Below are 16,305 nucleotides of genomic sequence, written 5' to 3' on the forward strand. Positions count from 1 at the left end.
GCAGTTCAGGGAGAGGCACACAGCGAGCAAGGGGTTTAGGGGATGGGGGGATGAGGGGTAGGAGGAGTGGGGGTGGGGGAGCACACATGACATCATTGAGACATCAGATGAAGACTTCCCTCAGTGTGTGTGTGTGTGTGTGTGTGTGTATCCCAGTGAATTTCCTTAGGCTCCCTTACAGGAGCATGGAAACCCCACCACTGAAGAAACTGCCTCTCCATCCTCCAGTATCTGTTAACTACCGGCAGTTTCTCTAGGAATGTATAGATTTTTTTTTTCCACTTGTGGGTGTGCCTGTGTGAATTTATATGCACATAGGTGCAGGTGCCTTCAGAGGCCAGCAGAGGGCATCAGTTGACCTGGAGCTAGAGTTACAGGCAGTTGTGAGCAGCCTGGCATGGGTCCTGGGAACCAAACCTGGTCCTCTGCAAGAGCCGTGTACAGTTATGGGTGTACTGGGTTATATGAAAGATAACCACTGGTGCATATATCTGGCCCCTGGGATTATGTTCTTTTTCTTGGGAATTCATTTTTTGGGAAGGGTACTTTTTTCATGCAGGCTCTCACAATTTAGCCCAGGCTGACCCAGTCCTCCCTATTTAACACAGTTGTCTCAAACTCACTATAATCCTCACTATAATGGATCCTCCTTCCATTAACAGACACAATTTACCACACCAGGACTCTTTAAATCTTGTCTCGAAAAAACCAAAAAGAAAGAAAGAAAGAAAGAAAGAAAGAAAGAAAGAAAGAAAGAAAGAAAGAAAACAAAAACAGGTGGGAGCCTCAGGAGACCAAAGAGCCATGGAGCCTGAGTGGGGTGGGAATTCCAGGCCACCAGAAGGACGTGTATGGAAAGCTGGTAAAATCTACATACATTCTAGGGACCAAGCTGGCCTCACTCCCTGTGTAGTTGGGGATGACCTTGAACTCCTGATCCTCCAGAGCACTGGGATTATAGGTTGGTGTCACAAAGCCTGTTTGTTTGTTTTTAGGCAGTGTCACAGGACCTGGCTAGGTAGACCTGGCTGATCTCAAATGAGTGAAACGGTCCCGCAGTACCACTCGGGTCTGTGGGTCTCTTCAGCTGGAGGGTAGACAGGACCTGCAATATAAATGGGTTGGGCGAACAAAAGAGACACGGAGGCCAAGTACTGTATCAAGGCATCCATTTACTTGGGGGGCATTTTAAACTTATATAGGCAAGTAAGAAATGAAACCGAAAACTGCAGGAATAAAACATTTGCATAATGTAAATACAGTCCAAGACGTGAATACACTGAGATCTTTCAAGCTCAGATCTCAGGCAGTCAGGTTTGTTTACATCCAGCATGTCCTCAGGCAGTGGGCGTGTCAGCAACCAGGTGTAGCTTTCTCTGGAATCCTTCAAGGCGAAACTCACTGTAGTGGGCCATTGTTTAAAACCAGCAGGTGTCAGCTGACAGTTCTCAGGCTGAGGCAGGAGGGAGGGAGCCAACACTCAAATATCCACAGCTTGGCATGCCTCTCAAGTGTTGGGACCAAAGGCATGCTCCCGCATGCTGTGATCTGCTTATTGGATTTTACATGCTCTTTATTTGTATTTTTTTTTTTTTTTTTTTTTTTTTTTTTTTTTTTTTTTTTTTTTTTTAGTATAAAATAGAGTTTATTCAGGGCATGGGGAGGGGAGTTAAGAGGGTAGCAGAGCCGGGTGGTGGTGGCACACGCCTTTAATCCTAGCACTTGGGAGGCAGAGGCAGGCGGAGTTCTGAGTTCGAGGCCAGCCTGGTCTACAGAGTGAGTTCCAGGACAGCCAGGGCTACACAGAGAAACCCTGTCTCAAAAAACTAAAAAAGAGGGTAGCAGAGGCAGAGAAAAGGAGAGAGTAGAGAAGTAGGGGCCGGACACGACCACCTGGAAAGAGGGGGGAAGGGAATGGGGAGAGAGGGCAAGAGGCAAGGTAGAGAAGCAGGAGTAAGAGCTATTTGTAATTTTTTTTTTTTAAAGATTAGAAGAGATTAGAAGATTGTCAGATCTCATTACAGATGGTTGTGAGCCACCACGTGGATGCTGGGATTTGAACTCAGGACCTTCAGAAGAGCAGTCAGTGCTCTTAACCACTGAGCCATCGCTCCAGCCCTTTTTTTTTTTTTTTTTTTTTTTTTTTTTGAGACTAGGATTTGTAGTTAGTCCAGGCTTCCCTGGAACTCCTGGCCTCAAGCCATCCTCCTGCTTCAGCCTTCCAAGGAGTTGAGACAACAGGCATGTACCACCGTGCCCCAGCTGGTTCAATGTCTATCTGTTTTTCTGTGCTTTAATTTGCCTTCAGAGAAGGCTGGCTACCATTTCATAATTGTCTTTTTGTTTTTAACTTAAGGATCTGAATTGGATTTAAACTTACTAGATAGCAGAGGCTGATCTTGAACTCCTGATCATCCTGCCTCCACTCTCCTGGTGCCAGGAGCACAGGAAGAGCAACCATGTTGCTCTAATCCATCCCCACTGTGCATCCTCAGCCTCAGAGCTCCTCTCCAGCTGTATCTGCTCCCTTCCTCCTCCCGCCCTTTCTTTTCCCACTGTCCTCCCAACCTAGCTTCTCTGACTCGCCTTCTAGGGAGCTGCTGACCTCTGGCCTCTGGCCTCTGGCCTTAGATCTCAGGATCTAAGGATCTTTGCCCTCATTGTTCCCCCTACCTGAAGGTTCTTCCTTCTTCCGGTGGTGCTCCAGGGTTCCTGCCCTGTCACTCCCTTGACTTTCTTTTTTTTTTTTTTTTTTTTAAGATTTATTTATTATATGTAAATACAGTGTAGCTGTCTTCAGACACACCAGAAGAGGGCGTCAGATCTCATTACAGGTGGTTGTGAGCCACCATGTGGTTGCTGGGATTTGAACTCATGACTTTCTGAAGAGCAGTCCGTGCTCTTCCCCGCTGAGCCCTTTCACCAGCCCCTTGACTTTCTTTCTTTCTCTCCCTCCCTACTCCCTCTACCCCCCTTCCGCCACCTCTCCCCCAGTGCTGGCTGTGGACCCACGGTCTCTTGATCTACCATTGAGCCACACCCCAGACTTATCATCTTGCTGTAGCTTTTTCTGTAGCGCATTATCAATGCCTGACCAGTGTCGTGTATATTTATCTTCTTTTTCCTGTCTTTCCACCTGTGTGGCTGTCCTGTCTCACAATAACTCTTTCTGCCTGTGAGCTTTGTTTCTTTGTTTTTTTGTTTTTTTTGTTTTTTTTTTTTTGGCATTTGAGACAGGGTTTCACATAGCCCAGGCTAGCCTGGAACTTTGTATAGCTGAGGATAGCCACCTTCGGGTCCTCCAGGCTGGGATTATAGGGATAAGAATGGATAGCACTCCATTCTTTCTCTGTGGTATCTCTGGCTGTGCCTGTAGCATTAATCAGGAGTGCACACGTGTCTTTGGCATGTGACAGGATGAAGCAAAGCCTTTTGAACATTCTGTTCTCTCCATCCTCCATCAAGTCTGAGTATACAGCCTACTGGGCTCACCTTAACTCCTTCCTCACAAAGGTTCTCTAGGGGAACAGAACTGAACTCTGTGTGTGTGTGTGTGTGTGTGTGTGTGTGTGTGTGTGTGTGTGTGTGTGTGATTTAAGGGGATTTCATAGCTGAAGAGATGGCTCAGTGGTTAAGAACACTGACTGTTCTTCCAGAAGGCTGAATTTATGGTGGCTCACAATTGTCTGAAACTCCAGTTCTAGGAGATCTGATGCCCTCTTCTTTTTTTTTTTAAAGAATTATTTATTTTATGTATATGAGTACACTATAGCTATCTTCAGACATACCAGAAGATGGTGTCAGATCAGATCCCATTACAGGTGATTGTGAGTCACTGTGTGGTTGCTGGGGCTTGAACTCAGGACCTCGGGAAGAACAGTCAGTGCTCTTAACCACTGAACCCTGATGCCTTCTTCTAACCTCCACAGACATCAGGCATGCACACAGTACACATACATACATGCAGCCAAACACTCATAAACAGAAAATAAATCTTAAAAAGTAAAATAAAAGCACCCAAACCAGACTGGACTAGCTCACACACGATGGGGGCTTGCTATGGTAACAGTGGCTGTCTCACTCTGGGGAGGCTGAGAACCAGCTACTGCTTCAGTGCAGAAGACCGAAACGCCTCGGAAGTCCTGGTCTGGTGGTGAATTCCTGGGCAGCCACTGGCATGTGGAAGGTGGAGGAAGTTGGTTTCCAGTGTCAGTGAAGCACAGCATACGTGGCAGGGACAGCAGCAGCAGTAGAGGCACTCAAAAGGAGAGGCCAAGCAGGCAGGTGGGCGGGCAGGCAGGCAGGTGGCCAGGCAGGCAGCCAGCTTTCCAGATCAGGGCCACCTGCAGGAAGGCACCACCCATCCAGGAGAAAAAAGGGCTCCCCACCCCCCCAACCCCACCCCCTGTAACCCTTCCTGAAAGCACAGGTTCATCCAGGAGTCACATCTTTGTCCAGATCCCATCAAGTTGACTTGAGGAATTTATTTTTCATATCCCATTTTTTCTCCACCTAGAAACTAGGCCGTGGACCATTTGCTATCTATTCTGGGTGAAAGGTGCTCTGCTTCTGCAGTTCTGCAGCTGACCTGCCTGACTGAGTCACTTTAAGGCTGGCCTCTGAAGCCTGGGGTCAGTATCTCAAAGTGATGCATGAGGGAGGTGGCTCGGTAAAGCCTTACCAGGGAATTGTGCTTCTCTGCACAATTTGTTCTCAGTACTTGTGCGACTCTCAGAGCGTGTGTTCACATGGTAAAAACCCTCCTGTGAGTCAGTACATAAATTCAGTCATAAGTTGAATATGAGGTTATTAACAGAGAACGCCTATGCGCATATCTACTGGGAGCAATTATCTGGCTTAACTTTCACCATTTGTTACTAGCTTGCAGGGTCATGGAAAAGTTTAAGACTGTAACTAAGCCATCCTTGGAGTTTTGTTTAGACAAACCCAGGCGATATCTTATCTCCTGTTTTTGCACTTAGGGCCCTGTGATGTTTTTTCTTTTTTATGACCTTCAGTTAATGATTTCTGAAAGCCCTCGGATTGTGCACTAAGTTTTAGAAGTCTGCTGTTATCTCAGAAGCAATTAAGCGGTCCCGTTATAAAAGGGACTGGAACATCTGTGGAGGTTGCCATTTGGAAACAATGGTAGCCCTTGCATGCTAGATGTTTCTGCAGAATAAACGCCCTTTGACTTTGCATACCTTCTGAGTATGGGGTCTTCCTTCAGCAGTTTTCAGACCCTTACAGACTGTCAATCAAATTGACTGTCAAGGATAGCCGTCACACTTTGACTGAAGTCTACTGCCTTCTGCCAGCTTGACTGTATTCCAAGAACTGTTTCATTTGCTTCTCCCCCACATTCCCCACCAGACAGGGTCTTGTGTTCCCCAGCTGGGGCAGCGTTCTTCAGAAGGCAGTATATGCTTTGAGTCAGCATCCAATATATGGTACAGTTTCCCTCATAGCCAGGATCCATGGGCCCAGGAATCAAGGGGTGGAAAAGGGAATAGTTCCACTCACTATCACTCCTAGTGACCCTCTAGGAAAATTTTTGCTTCCTGTCCCCACAACTCTAGGTTCTGCCGGCCTAGAAGTTTTGGTTCCAGAGGGGGGAGTTCTTGTACCAGGAGCCACAACAAACATTCCATTGAACTGGAAGCTCAGACTTCCCCCTGGTCATTTTGGGCTTCTGATGCCCTTAAACCAACAGGCTAAGAAAGAAATACCAGTATTAGGAGGAGTGATAGATCCAGATTACCATGGAGAAATTGGATTGCCTGTCCACAATGGAGGTAAGCAAGATTATGTCTGGAGTGCAGGAGATCCCTTAGGACGTCTCTTAGTACTACTGTGTCCTGTGATTAAAGTCAATGGGAAACTACAGCAGCCTAATCCAAGCAGGATGACAAAGGATACAGACCCATCAGGAATGAAGGTATGGGTCAATCCTCCAGGAAAAGAGCCAAGACCTGCTGAGGTGCTTGCCGAGGGGGAAGGAAACATAGAATGGGTAGTAGAGGAAGGTAGTTACAAATACCAGCCAAGGCCACGTAATCAGTTGTAGAAACAAGGACTATAAACTAATATGAATGCTTCTGTCTTATTTTGTTAAGAATACTGTTAAGAATACATTTGTCTTTCTTCCAATTTCTTTAACATCAATTGGTATTTAAGATAAGACACTAAGCTGGGTGGTGGTGGCGCACATCTTTAATCCCAGCACTTGGGAGACAGAGGCAGGTGAATTTCTGAGTTTGAGGCCAGCCTGGTCTACAGAGTGAGTTCCAGGACAGTCAAGGCTACACAGAGAAACCCTGTCTCGAAAAAACAAAAACAAAACAAACAAACAAACAAAGATGAGACACTAAAAGAATGTTCCCAAGGGACATTGCCCCATTGTAAATTTACAAATTCATTTGTACAGAGAATAGTTGTATCATGTTAGGTGTATTCATGACCTTGTTATTGTTTCATGTGGACGTGAGATATTATTTGTGTCAAGTTGACAAGGAGTGGATTGTAGTGGCTATTCCTGGTTGTCAACTTGACTATATCTGGAATGAACTACAATCTAGAATTGGAAGGCTTACCTGTGGCCCTAATATGGAGGCTGAGAGGTTTCTGACCTGGATCTTGGCATGTAGATCTTGAAGCATAGTGGCTATGAATCCCAGAAGATTAAGATCTCTGAGGTCAAGGTCATCTGGGATTAAAGGCATGGTGGTACACACCTTTATGGGTCACACCTTCTGCTGGAGACCTATATAAGGACATTGGAAGAAGGAAGACTCTCTCTCTCTCTGCTTTGTCTGCTTGCCTTGTGAGACTGAGCAACTGCTAGATCCTTGGATTTCCATTCACAGCTGCTGCTGACCATTGTTGGGAGTTAGACTACAGACTGTAAGTCATCAATAAACTCCTTTACTACATAGAGACTACCATAAGTTCTGTGACTTTAGAGAACCCTGACTAATACAAAAGTTTGTACTGGGAGTGACCTCAAACTTACTATGCAGCTGAGGCTGGCCTTAAACTCCTAATCTTCCTGTTTACACCTCCCAAATGCTGGGATGACAGGCAATTGCCACCTCTCCTCACCCCGTCAACTCACAAGAGTGAGTAGGCTCAGATGCTAATCTGATGGCTGTCTGGAAAGTAAGTGCCTACCTAGCTTGGCATAGAAGCAACAGAGCAGTTTTCATTTTAACTAAAGGCTTGAAGAAAACTGTCTCCAAAGGTGTATTTTATTTATTCAGTAGTAAATTATTTTATGGAGATAAAGTCTGGCATATAGGGCAGGCTGTCCTGGAACTCAGAATCCCCCTGCCTCTGTCCTGATGGGCTGTGCAGGTTTTTTGTTATTGTCATTGTCGCTTGTTTTTTAATTTTTTTCAGTACTGAAGATGGAACTTGGGGCCTTGAACACGCTAAGCAACCACTCTAGCTCTGAACTGACCTTTTCCTTCCCTCTTTCCTTCCCTCCTTTCCTCCTTCCTCAGTAAAGGGAAATTAGAGATGACCAGCATCTAGAGTTCCTGTAACTGACACTTTTAGTTTGCCCACTGCTGCCCCACTTGGCCAACATCAGAACTGCAATCAATTTGATAATCCAGCTTTGTTCTAATGAACGAATAAACACTGAGTGCTAGGCTGGAGCCAGTAGGACAAAGCGTATCTATAGTAGAACCAGAGACACTTGGAGTGGTAGTATAAGCTGCCATCCTACTATTGAGTAGGTAGAAGCAGGGGAGGCAGGAGACCAAGGTTATCCCCTCCTGATTCTAGGCCAGCCTGAGCTACTTGACATACTGTTTCAAAACACTAAAGAGGCTAGGCACGGTGCTGCATACCTTTGACCTTTTGATTCCGGTGCTTGGGGGCAGAGTCAGAAGGATCTCTGAGTTTGAGGCCAGCCTGGTCTACATAATGGCGGGATACACAATGAGATTCTGAGAAGGGGAGGGGGGAGGGAAAGGGGGAGAGACAAGAGGAGGGGAGGCTCAGTGGATAAAAGTGCTTGCTGCCAAATCTGTTCCAGGTCTTGTGATAGAAGGAAAAATTACCCTTGCAAATTGTCCTCTGACCTCTATATGGGCATTGTGGCACACACACACTCCTAAAATGCACATACATACATACATACATACATAAATGTAAATTTAAAAAGAACCCCCCCCCCCAGAAAACTGCAGCCATTGAACATGAGTTTCCTTCACGCACACCTTCACAGAGCTCTCCCATAAGTGAAGCCTGTACTCACCCCATGCCCTGTTCCAGTGAGCAGCCCTTCAGCCTTCAGTTCCTGGACACTTACCCCAGTTCTGTATCTTTCCCATCTGTCACCTGCTCACACTTTCCTAGGATTCCCCCCCACCCCACCCCGTGCTCTGGCCAGCAAGTTCTTCAGCCTGAACCTGAGGCTTTAAGACCTGTCAACATCTGACTTACTGCTACAGACAACTTTAGTCACAGGGCTGTGGAAAGTCTCTTTCCACAGAAGGCCCACATGGAATTAAAGACAGCTTTCCAATAACTTATTTTGAGGCAGGATCTTCTGTAGTCCAGGCTGGCCTTGGGCATCCTGTGTAGCCAAGGATGACCTTGATGTCTTCTGCTTCCCCCTCGGGTGCTGGGGGACAGTCTGGTTTCTGTGGTGCTGGGGAACGGAACCCAGAGCTACATGCACACTAAATGACTTAGGATTTCAATTGGTTTGATAAAACACTATGGCCAAAAGCTACTTGGGGAGGGAAGGGTGTATTCCATGTACACTCCAGGCAACGATCCACGGTGGGCATTAAAGGCATGCACCGTCACACCCAGGCACAGTCTATCCAGTTTTCTGACTCACTCTCTCTCAATGGCTGGCCAGTGAACCCCTGAGACCTTAGCTGTCTCCACATCCTCATTCCCAGTGAGGCATACAGAAGTGTATCACCACCATGTCCAGTTTTTATTACTATTTTTTGTTTGTTTTTTTGTTTTTTGTTTTTGTTTTTTCAAGACAGGGTTTCTCTGTATAGCCCTGCCTGGCTGTCCTGGAGCTCACTTTGTAGACCAGGCTGGCCTCGAACTCAGAAATCTGCCTGCCTCTACCTCCCAAGTGCTGGGATTAAAGGCATGCGCCACCACTGCCCAGCATCCGTTTTTATTACTATTAATATTTATCTTAAATTATATACATGTGTGTGTATGGATCTACACATATGAGTCCATAAGTAGTCGTCTGACTCTTGAAGCTGGAATTATAGCAGTGGTGAGCCACCCAGCATGGGCTCTGGGAACCAAACTTGGGTCCTCTGTAAGAGGCTCCTAACTGCTCCTTTTTTTAAAAAAAAAAAATTTATTTTATGCATATGAATACACTACCATTGCTCTCTTCAGACATAAAAGGGCATCAGACCAGAAGTGGGCATCAGACCCCATTCCAGATGGTTGTGAGCCACCATGTGGTTGCTGGGATTTGAACTCAGGACATCTGGAAGAACAGTCGGTGCTCTTAACCACTGAGTCATGTCTCCAACCCCCCTAACTGCTCCTTTAAATAGGTGAGTGATTAGGGTTCTTCAGAGTCCCTCAACATGCACATGGCTGCTCATGACTACCTGTAACTCCAGCTCCAGGGCATCTCACCTCTGCTTCTGACACTCATGGGTACTGTGTGTGTGATGCACATTAAATTCTGGGAAACCCGCGCGCGCGCGCACACACACACACACACACACACACACACACACACACATGTACACATACATACTTAAAAACCAAAATCTTTAAAAATTATTTTTGAGTGTTCATTTAATTATTTGTGTGCTCACACATCACGGCATGTATGTGGGACTTGATGGGCAACCTCAAGAGACAGTTTTCTTCTTTCACCGGTTGGTGGCAACAGCCTCGCCTTTATGGGCGGGGCCATGTTACAGCCCTCCACTGTGTTCTGGGATCCAGCTCAAGTCCATGCGTAGTAAACACTTCGTTGACAGAGACATCTCCCATCTCTTCCAGAAAAATGTATTTGTGCCTCCTTAAATGTAATTGGTTATTGCATTTAATCTGTTATTATATGTAATCGGTTATTGGGCAAACATGTCTCATCAGTGAGGAAGTCCTGGGGGTGTCTGTAGGAAGCTTCGGTCCTTTCCTCTTTCCTGTAGTTTTTAAAGTCTCTCCATATGCACGTGAATGTTATACACCCTTCTAGAATAGACACTTGGGAGGGGACATGTTCTCATGTAGCTTAGACTAGCCTCCAACTCTATGTAAGCAAGGATGACCTGTCAACCTCTTGTTCTGGGATTATAGGCTCGTGTTACTAGCTACTCACCGAAAACAAGATAAGAGGCTACTTACTGAAAATAAAAACCGTGGCTGGAGAGATGGCACAGTGGTTAAGAGCACTGGTTTCTCTTTCAGAAGACCCAGGTTCAATTCCCAGCATTCACCCAGCAGCTCACAACCATTGCTAACACCAAACTGAGGTGATCTGACACGCTCTTCTGACCTCTCTGAGCACTAGGCATATAGTTCATAGACATGCATACAGGCAATACATATAACTGTATTATATCCATATACATAAATAGAAACAAATTTTAAGAATAATTTTAAAAAGAGAAAAGGTAAACCATAAAGTAGAATACTGAGGAAACCCATAAGGAGAACTTCAGTTTCATAAAGGAAGCCATGTGAAACAGTGTCAGCTTTATACTCAGCAACTGTTATTTCTGCTTATGTATTAATCTCACCAAGGCCACAAGCATGGAGGTTCATGCCTGCAATCTCAGATCTGGGGAGGCTGAGACAGGAGGATTGCTGAGTTTGAAGCCCATCTGGGCTACATAGAAAGACTGTCGAAAAAACAACAGAAAGCAGACAAAAATCTTCCAGCAAGCAGTTTTGAGCCATTTCCCTGGAAGAGAAAGGGAGCTAGCGCCCTCTTGTGGGCTGTACCATCTCTAGGCCAGTGGGTTTGAACTATACAAAAAAAAAAAAAAAAAAAAAAAAAAAAAAAGGTAGCAAATACATCCTGTGCACAGGATGATGGTTAGTGCAGAAGCTGTGTATCCTAAACCAGTGATGGGAAGAACAGAAGCAGTAAAATGGATACAGCCTTACCCCAGATACCACAGTCCATTCTGGAAGGCAAATCACATTTGCTTAATAAATTTTATTTAGCTCGTTGGGGGTCCAGGGAGCTGGAGAGATGTCTCTGCCATTAAGAGCACTTGCTGTTTTTTGCAGAACCTGCATTCGGTTTCCTGGACCCAAATTGGTGACTCACAACTACAATCCCAGGGGACTTGACTCCTCTTCTGACCTCTGGGCACTCCTGTATGCACATATAATGCACATACATGCACTCAGGCACACAAGCATAAAATAAATTTATAAATCTTTTAAAAATATTTAACTTTGTCTTTGTTTTATAAAAGCTGAATATTTGTTTTTTTTTTTGTTTTTTTTTGTTTTTGTTTGTTTGTTTTCCGAGGCAGGGTTTCTCTGAGTAGCCCTGGCTGTCCTGGAACTCATTCTGTAGTCCAGGCTGGCCTCTAACTCAGAAATCCACCTGCTTCTGCCTCCCAAGTGCTGGGATTAAAGGCGTGAGCCATCACCTGAATATTTTTCTTGATTTACAGCATTACATAGGCAATATTAAATCCTTGTCTTTAGAGTTAGCATTGTCAACTTGATATACATGGGAAGAGGAAAACTTAGTTGAGGAATTGCCGCCATCAGATTGGCTTATGTGTGCATTTGTGGGTCATTTTCTTGATTTCTAGTTGATGTAGGAGGGTTCGTCCACCATGGGCGGTACCATCCCTAGGCAAGTGGGTTTGGACTGTACGGAAAAGGTAGCTGAGCAAAACAAAGAAGCCAGTCAGTAGCAGCGTGCCTTCCTGGAGTCTGCTTTGGTTCTTCCCGTGGCTTCCAGCCTCTGCTCCTCCTGTTTCTCTTGATGAGGAACTGCAACTTGTAAGCCAAGTAAAACCTTCCCTTCCCCAAGCTGGTTTAGGTCAGTGTTGAGCACAGCAACAGAGAAGCAAACTGCCACAACCCCTCCAGGGGGTTTCACGGGGAGTGAAGCTATTGGTAACATCAACGTCTTCTGGTAATAGGAAGTGACTTAAATGTTAAATCACAGGTGGGCAAAAAGCATTGAAAACTCACAAAATTGCATAGTGAAAATGTACCTCCAGAGAAAATTTATATTTATCAAATTACACAAGGGTTAGGGTTAGGGTTAGTTTATTGGCAATTACTCAAGCATAAAAACCTATACAAACCTGGGTATGGTGGTACATGACTTTACTTCCAGCACTCAGGAGATAGAGGTAGGCAGGTCTCTGTAAGTTTGAAGCCAGCCTGGGCCACATAGTAAGATCCTGTCTCCAAATAAGAATAGACAACAACAATGCTGAATCCCCTCCGGCCAGCGCTGCTACAGCCCTACAGTGCGGAATCTCTGATAGAGTGTTACCACTGAAATGAACTGCTGTATGTCTGAAACCATGGCGTGACACAAGCTTGCTGACCACTCAGTGCTGGGCTTTGGAAAAGCCAGGGCAGGTACAAGTGCCCCTGACACAGCTGGCCTGCTGGAGGACCCCTGAGGCCAGGCCCGTGGGATCCCTGCACTCACAGATTTAGTTCACAAATTGTGACCTGACTTCTTGTACAGCATTGGGAAGAGGCAGTTCAGATCTAGTTGTTTTTCTTTTATAGGTTAAAAACAATTTTCCATATAGTATGCTCTGATCACCTTCCCTCCAACTCTTCCCACCTCTCACTCACCCAGCTAGACACACCCCCTCTTAAACAGCTGGGTACTGTTGGCACAGACCTTTAATTCCAGCACTCTGCAGGCGGAGCTCTGTGTTCAAGGCCAGCCTGGTCTACAAACTGAGTTCCAGGACAGCCAGAGCTACACAGAGAAACCCTGTCTCAGACAGGCAGGCAGGCAGGCAGGTAGAAACAAAAAAAGATAACATAAAAAACAAACAAAAATATACAGGCAAGCCGGGCAGTGGTGGCGCATGTCTATAATCCCAGCACTTGGGAGGCAGAGGCAGGTGGATTTCTGAGTTTGAGGCCAGCCTGGTCTACAGAGTGAGTTTCAGGACAGCCAGGGCTATACGGAGAAACCCTGTTTCGGAAAATAAAAACAAAAACAAAAGACCAATAAGACAATGCTCAAACAAAGCAATTTGAGACAGTCTCTAAAAATACCATTAAGTTCATTTTGTGTTGGCCCTCTATTGTTGGATAGCGGCCTACCGTAAAGTGTGGTTTAAAAGCCCAGTGAGTATTCTTTGGGAGTCAGTTGGCCTCCTCCTCTTCCACACAGTTCCTAGAGCGCGGAAGGGAGGGGTTTGATGAAGACATCCGCTTTAGGACCAAGCACTCCAAAGCCTCTCACTCTCTGCACACTGCCCGTTATGGGTTACTGTCAGTTCCCACCGATCGCCAGAAGCTTCTCTGATGATGGCTGAACAAGGCACAGATCTATGACTGCAGCAGAATGTAATGAGTAGTCATTTTATCGCTGTATTCCTTCAGCAGAGCATTAGAATTTGGTTTCCCTATGTCCACGGCCTGTCTTGTCCCAGGTTCTCAGGCAGTCAGCCATGTCAGGTTCCATCGTGTGGAGCGGGACTTAAATACAATCAGAATGGCTGGTTAATCTTACAGTGTAGCAGGCAGGTTTTGCAACTAGACTGGTGGCTACATTTCTCTTCTTGTAGCATGTAGAGTGCTTACTTCAAACACTAGTCAGTAGGGGTCAAGGCTTTAGGTAGGCACCAGCTCAACTCTGTTCAATGAGTTTGTGTATTTGTGTGATTTTTTTTAGAGTAGTAGAGAGTAGCCATTGGCCTGGTTAACAGCTTGAGATGTTTGGGGATTCCTATGGGGACACTTTGACTAATGATTCAACAAGCTGTGAACCACTCCTGGCACTGGAATTTCCCTTGGTGGTGACAGATATCTAGTTCCAGATATCTTTTGAATATATATGTATTTTTAGGAAGCTTCTACAGTAGCAGGTTTTCATATGGCACCTCAAATGGCCCTTAGTACAAGTTGTCCCTCCCCACAGTTCCTCCATCACCCGTCCACATATAAGTAAATGAAGTACAATCTATTTTATAGATTTGTTTATGTATATGGGTATGTGCCTGCCTGTGTTTTATCTGTGTGCTGTGTGCAGTGTCAGCAGAGGCCAGAAGAGAGCCTTACATGGCCTTGGAACTGGAGTTACAGATGGTTGTGAGCCACTGTGGTTGTGTGGGGTGGAAGCCAAGACAACCCACTTCAGAGACAGAAGCTTAAAACTGAAAGCTGTGTTTTTCTGAGAGCACAGGGAGGCAGCCAGTTTGGGATTTGAACTGAGTCCCCAAAGGAGATTGTATACTATTAAAGGACAGGAACCCAAAGCTGGGGCCGGGAGGCAGCTCATGCTTCCTGCGAGGAAGGCGTATAAAGCCCCTAGCCACCGCAGATCTCTCTCCCTTCCCTTCACTCCCGCCCCCCTCCCTGATGGCCCTGCTCCAAGAAGGCCTTTCACTCTCTTCCCTCCCACAACAAACCACTTACACTAGATCTGTTGGGTGGCATCATTTCTTAGCGGCACAGCTCACCCAAGACGACCTGCCCACACTTGCTGCTTCATCCTATCACAATTGCTTGCAAGTCATTTGTACACCTGTAAGTAACCCCAGCCAAGCTCATTGGCTCACCACACTGGTGCTGCCCATACTTTGGTTTGTGGTGGGGCCCCTTTCTGGAGTGAGTAAATGTGTGTGTGTGTGGTGTGTCTGTACAGGAAAAGCCTGTCACACAAGTGCCAAGGTTTCCAATCCTTAGTGTAGCAACATCTGTCAGACACCCAGGTGTATTTGTTTATTTAATGTGTGTGTTTCTCTCCATGCAGAGGCCTGAGGACAGCTTGGAGGAGTCAGGCTGTAGGGACTCTAGCCATCCGCGGCGTGGCAAACATGACCTAGCAGGCCTTACCTTTCTCTCCCATCCCCCCTGCCTTGCCAAAAACCTCTATATCACATTCCTAAAGCTAGCCACCAAGCTCTGCTCCCTGGTTTGGCCACTTCCTCTTCCTGAGGCTGATCTCCAAGGTCCAGCTGTCAGAGGATTGGAGTCCAGTAATCTAAAGCCCCATTTGGCTGCCCTATGTAACATGTCCAATTAAAGTTAAACACCTTGGGGCTGGAGAGCTGGCTCAGCAGTTAAGAGCATCTTCTAGAGGTCCTGAGTTCAAGTTCCAGCAACCACATGATAGCTCACAACCATCCTAAATGGGTCCTGATATCCTCTTCAAGTATGTCTGAAGAGAGCAACAGTGTACTCATATACATAAAAAAAAAAAATCCTTAAAAAAAATTAAACACCTTGCCCCAACTCGGGGTTTCCTCTTTATTTACTTGTATCAACTGTCATTTCTCTGTACCATGTCAGTATCTTCTCTATCCAGAGGCTATGTTGTCATCTTCCTGTCTGCTGTGACTCCTCCTTATCTCTCATTCTCAATCTCCTGTCTTTGGCTCTTATTCCCTGCCCACATTTGTCCTTTGGGGCAAATCTCTGCTGAGAACTTGGTCTTGGGTGTCTTGTGCTAATACTGGTCTTTTCACAGGCTTGTGTAGTGAGTGTCTTTACCTCTTGAACTATCTTACTGGCTATTTTTTTTTTCCTGATTTTGAAATTTTTAATTAAAGAAATGTTATCTGCTCATCATAGGACGGTTTTGTTCTCAGCTCTCTCCTGCCACCTTGTGGTTGCAATGAAATCTGCATTGACTCTATATCACTACTTTACTCAGCGAAGCAAAACTTTCTGATTCTTTAGTTTGCTGGAAGATTAAGGGATGGAGGCTCCAGTGTAGTACTGCACAGAATCCTACTCAGCCTCATTTTTCTTTATGCTGGGATCAAAGGTAACACTGTCTCACTAGGCAAAGCAGTGGCCGGCCCTGTGGACAGCATTTTACCGAACACAGCCCCCGTTCCTCCCCAACACTAACCCCGCCCCAAACGGCCACACACATCGTCTTACTATGTAGTCCAGATGACCTGAATCTTGCTATGTAGACCAGGCTGGCCTAGAACTCACAGAAATCCTCCAGCTTTTGCCTACTGAGTGCTAGGATTAGGACTGTGCTTGGCTACATTCTCTCTTAAAACTGCATTTTGCATTTTTCTTTCTTTTTTTTTTTTTTTGCGGGAGTACATGCAGGTGTGCCACAGTATATGCGTGGAAGTCAGAGGACAATGTGAGAATAAAATAGGT

Source organism: Mastomys coucha, unplaced genomic scaffold (assembly GCF_008632895.1).
Source record: "Mastomys coucha isolate ucsf_1 unplaced genomic scaffold, UCSF_Mcou_1 pScaffold23, whole genome shotgun sequence".
Lineage (NCBI taxonomy): Eukaryota > Metazoa > Chordata > Mammalia > Rodentia > Muridae > Mastomys > Mastomys coucha.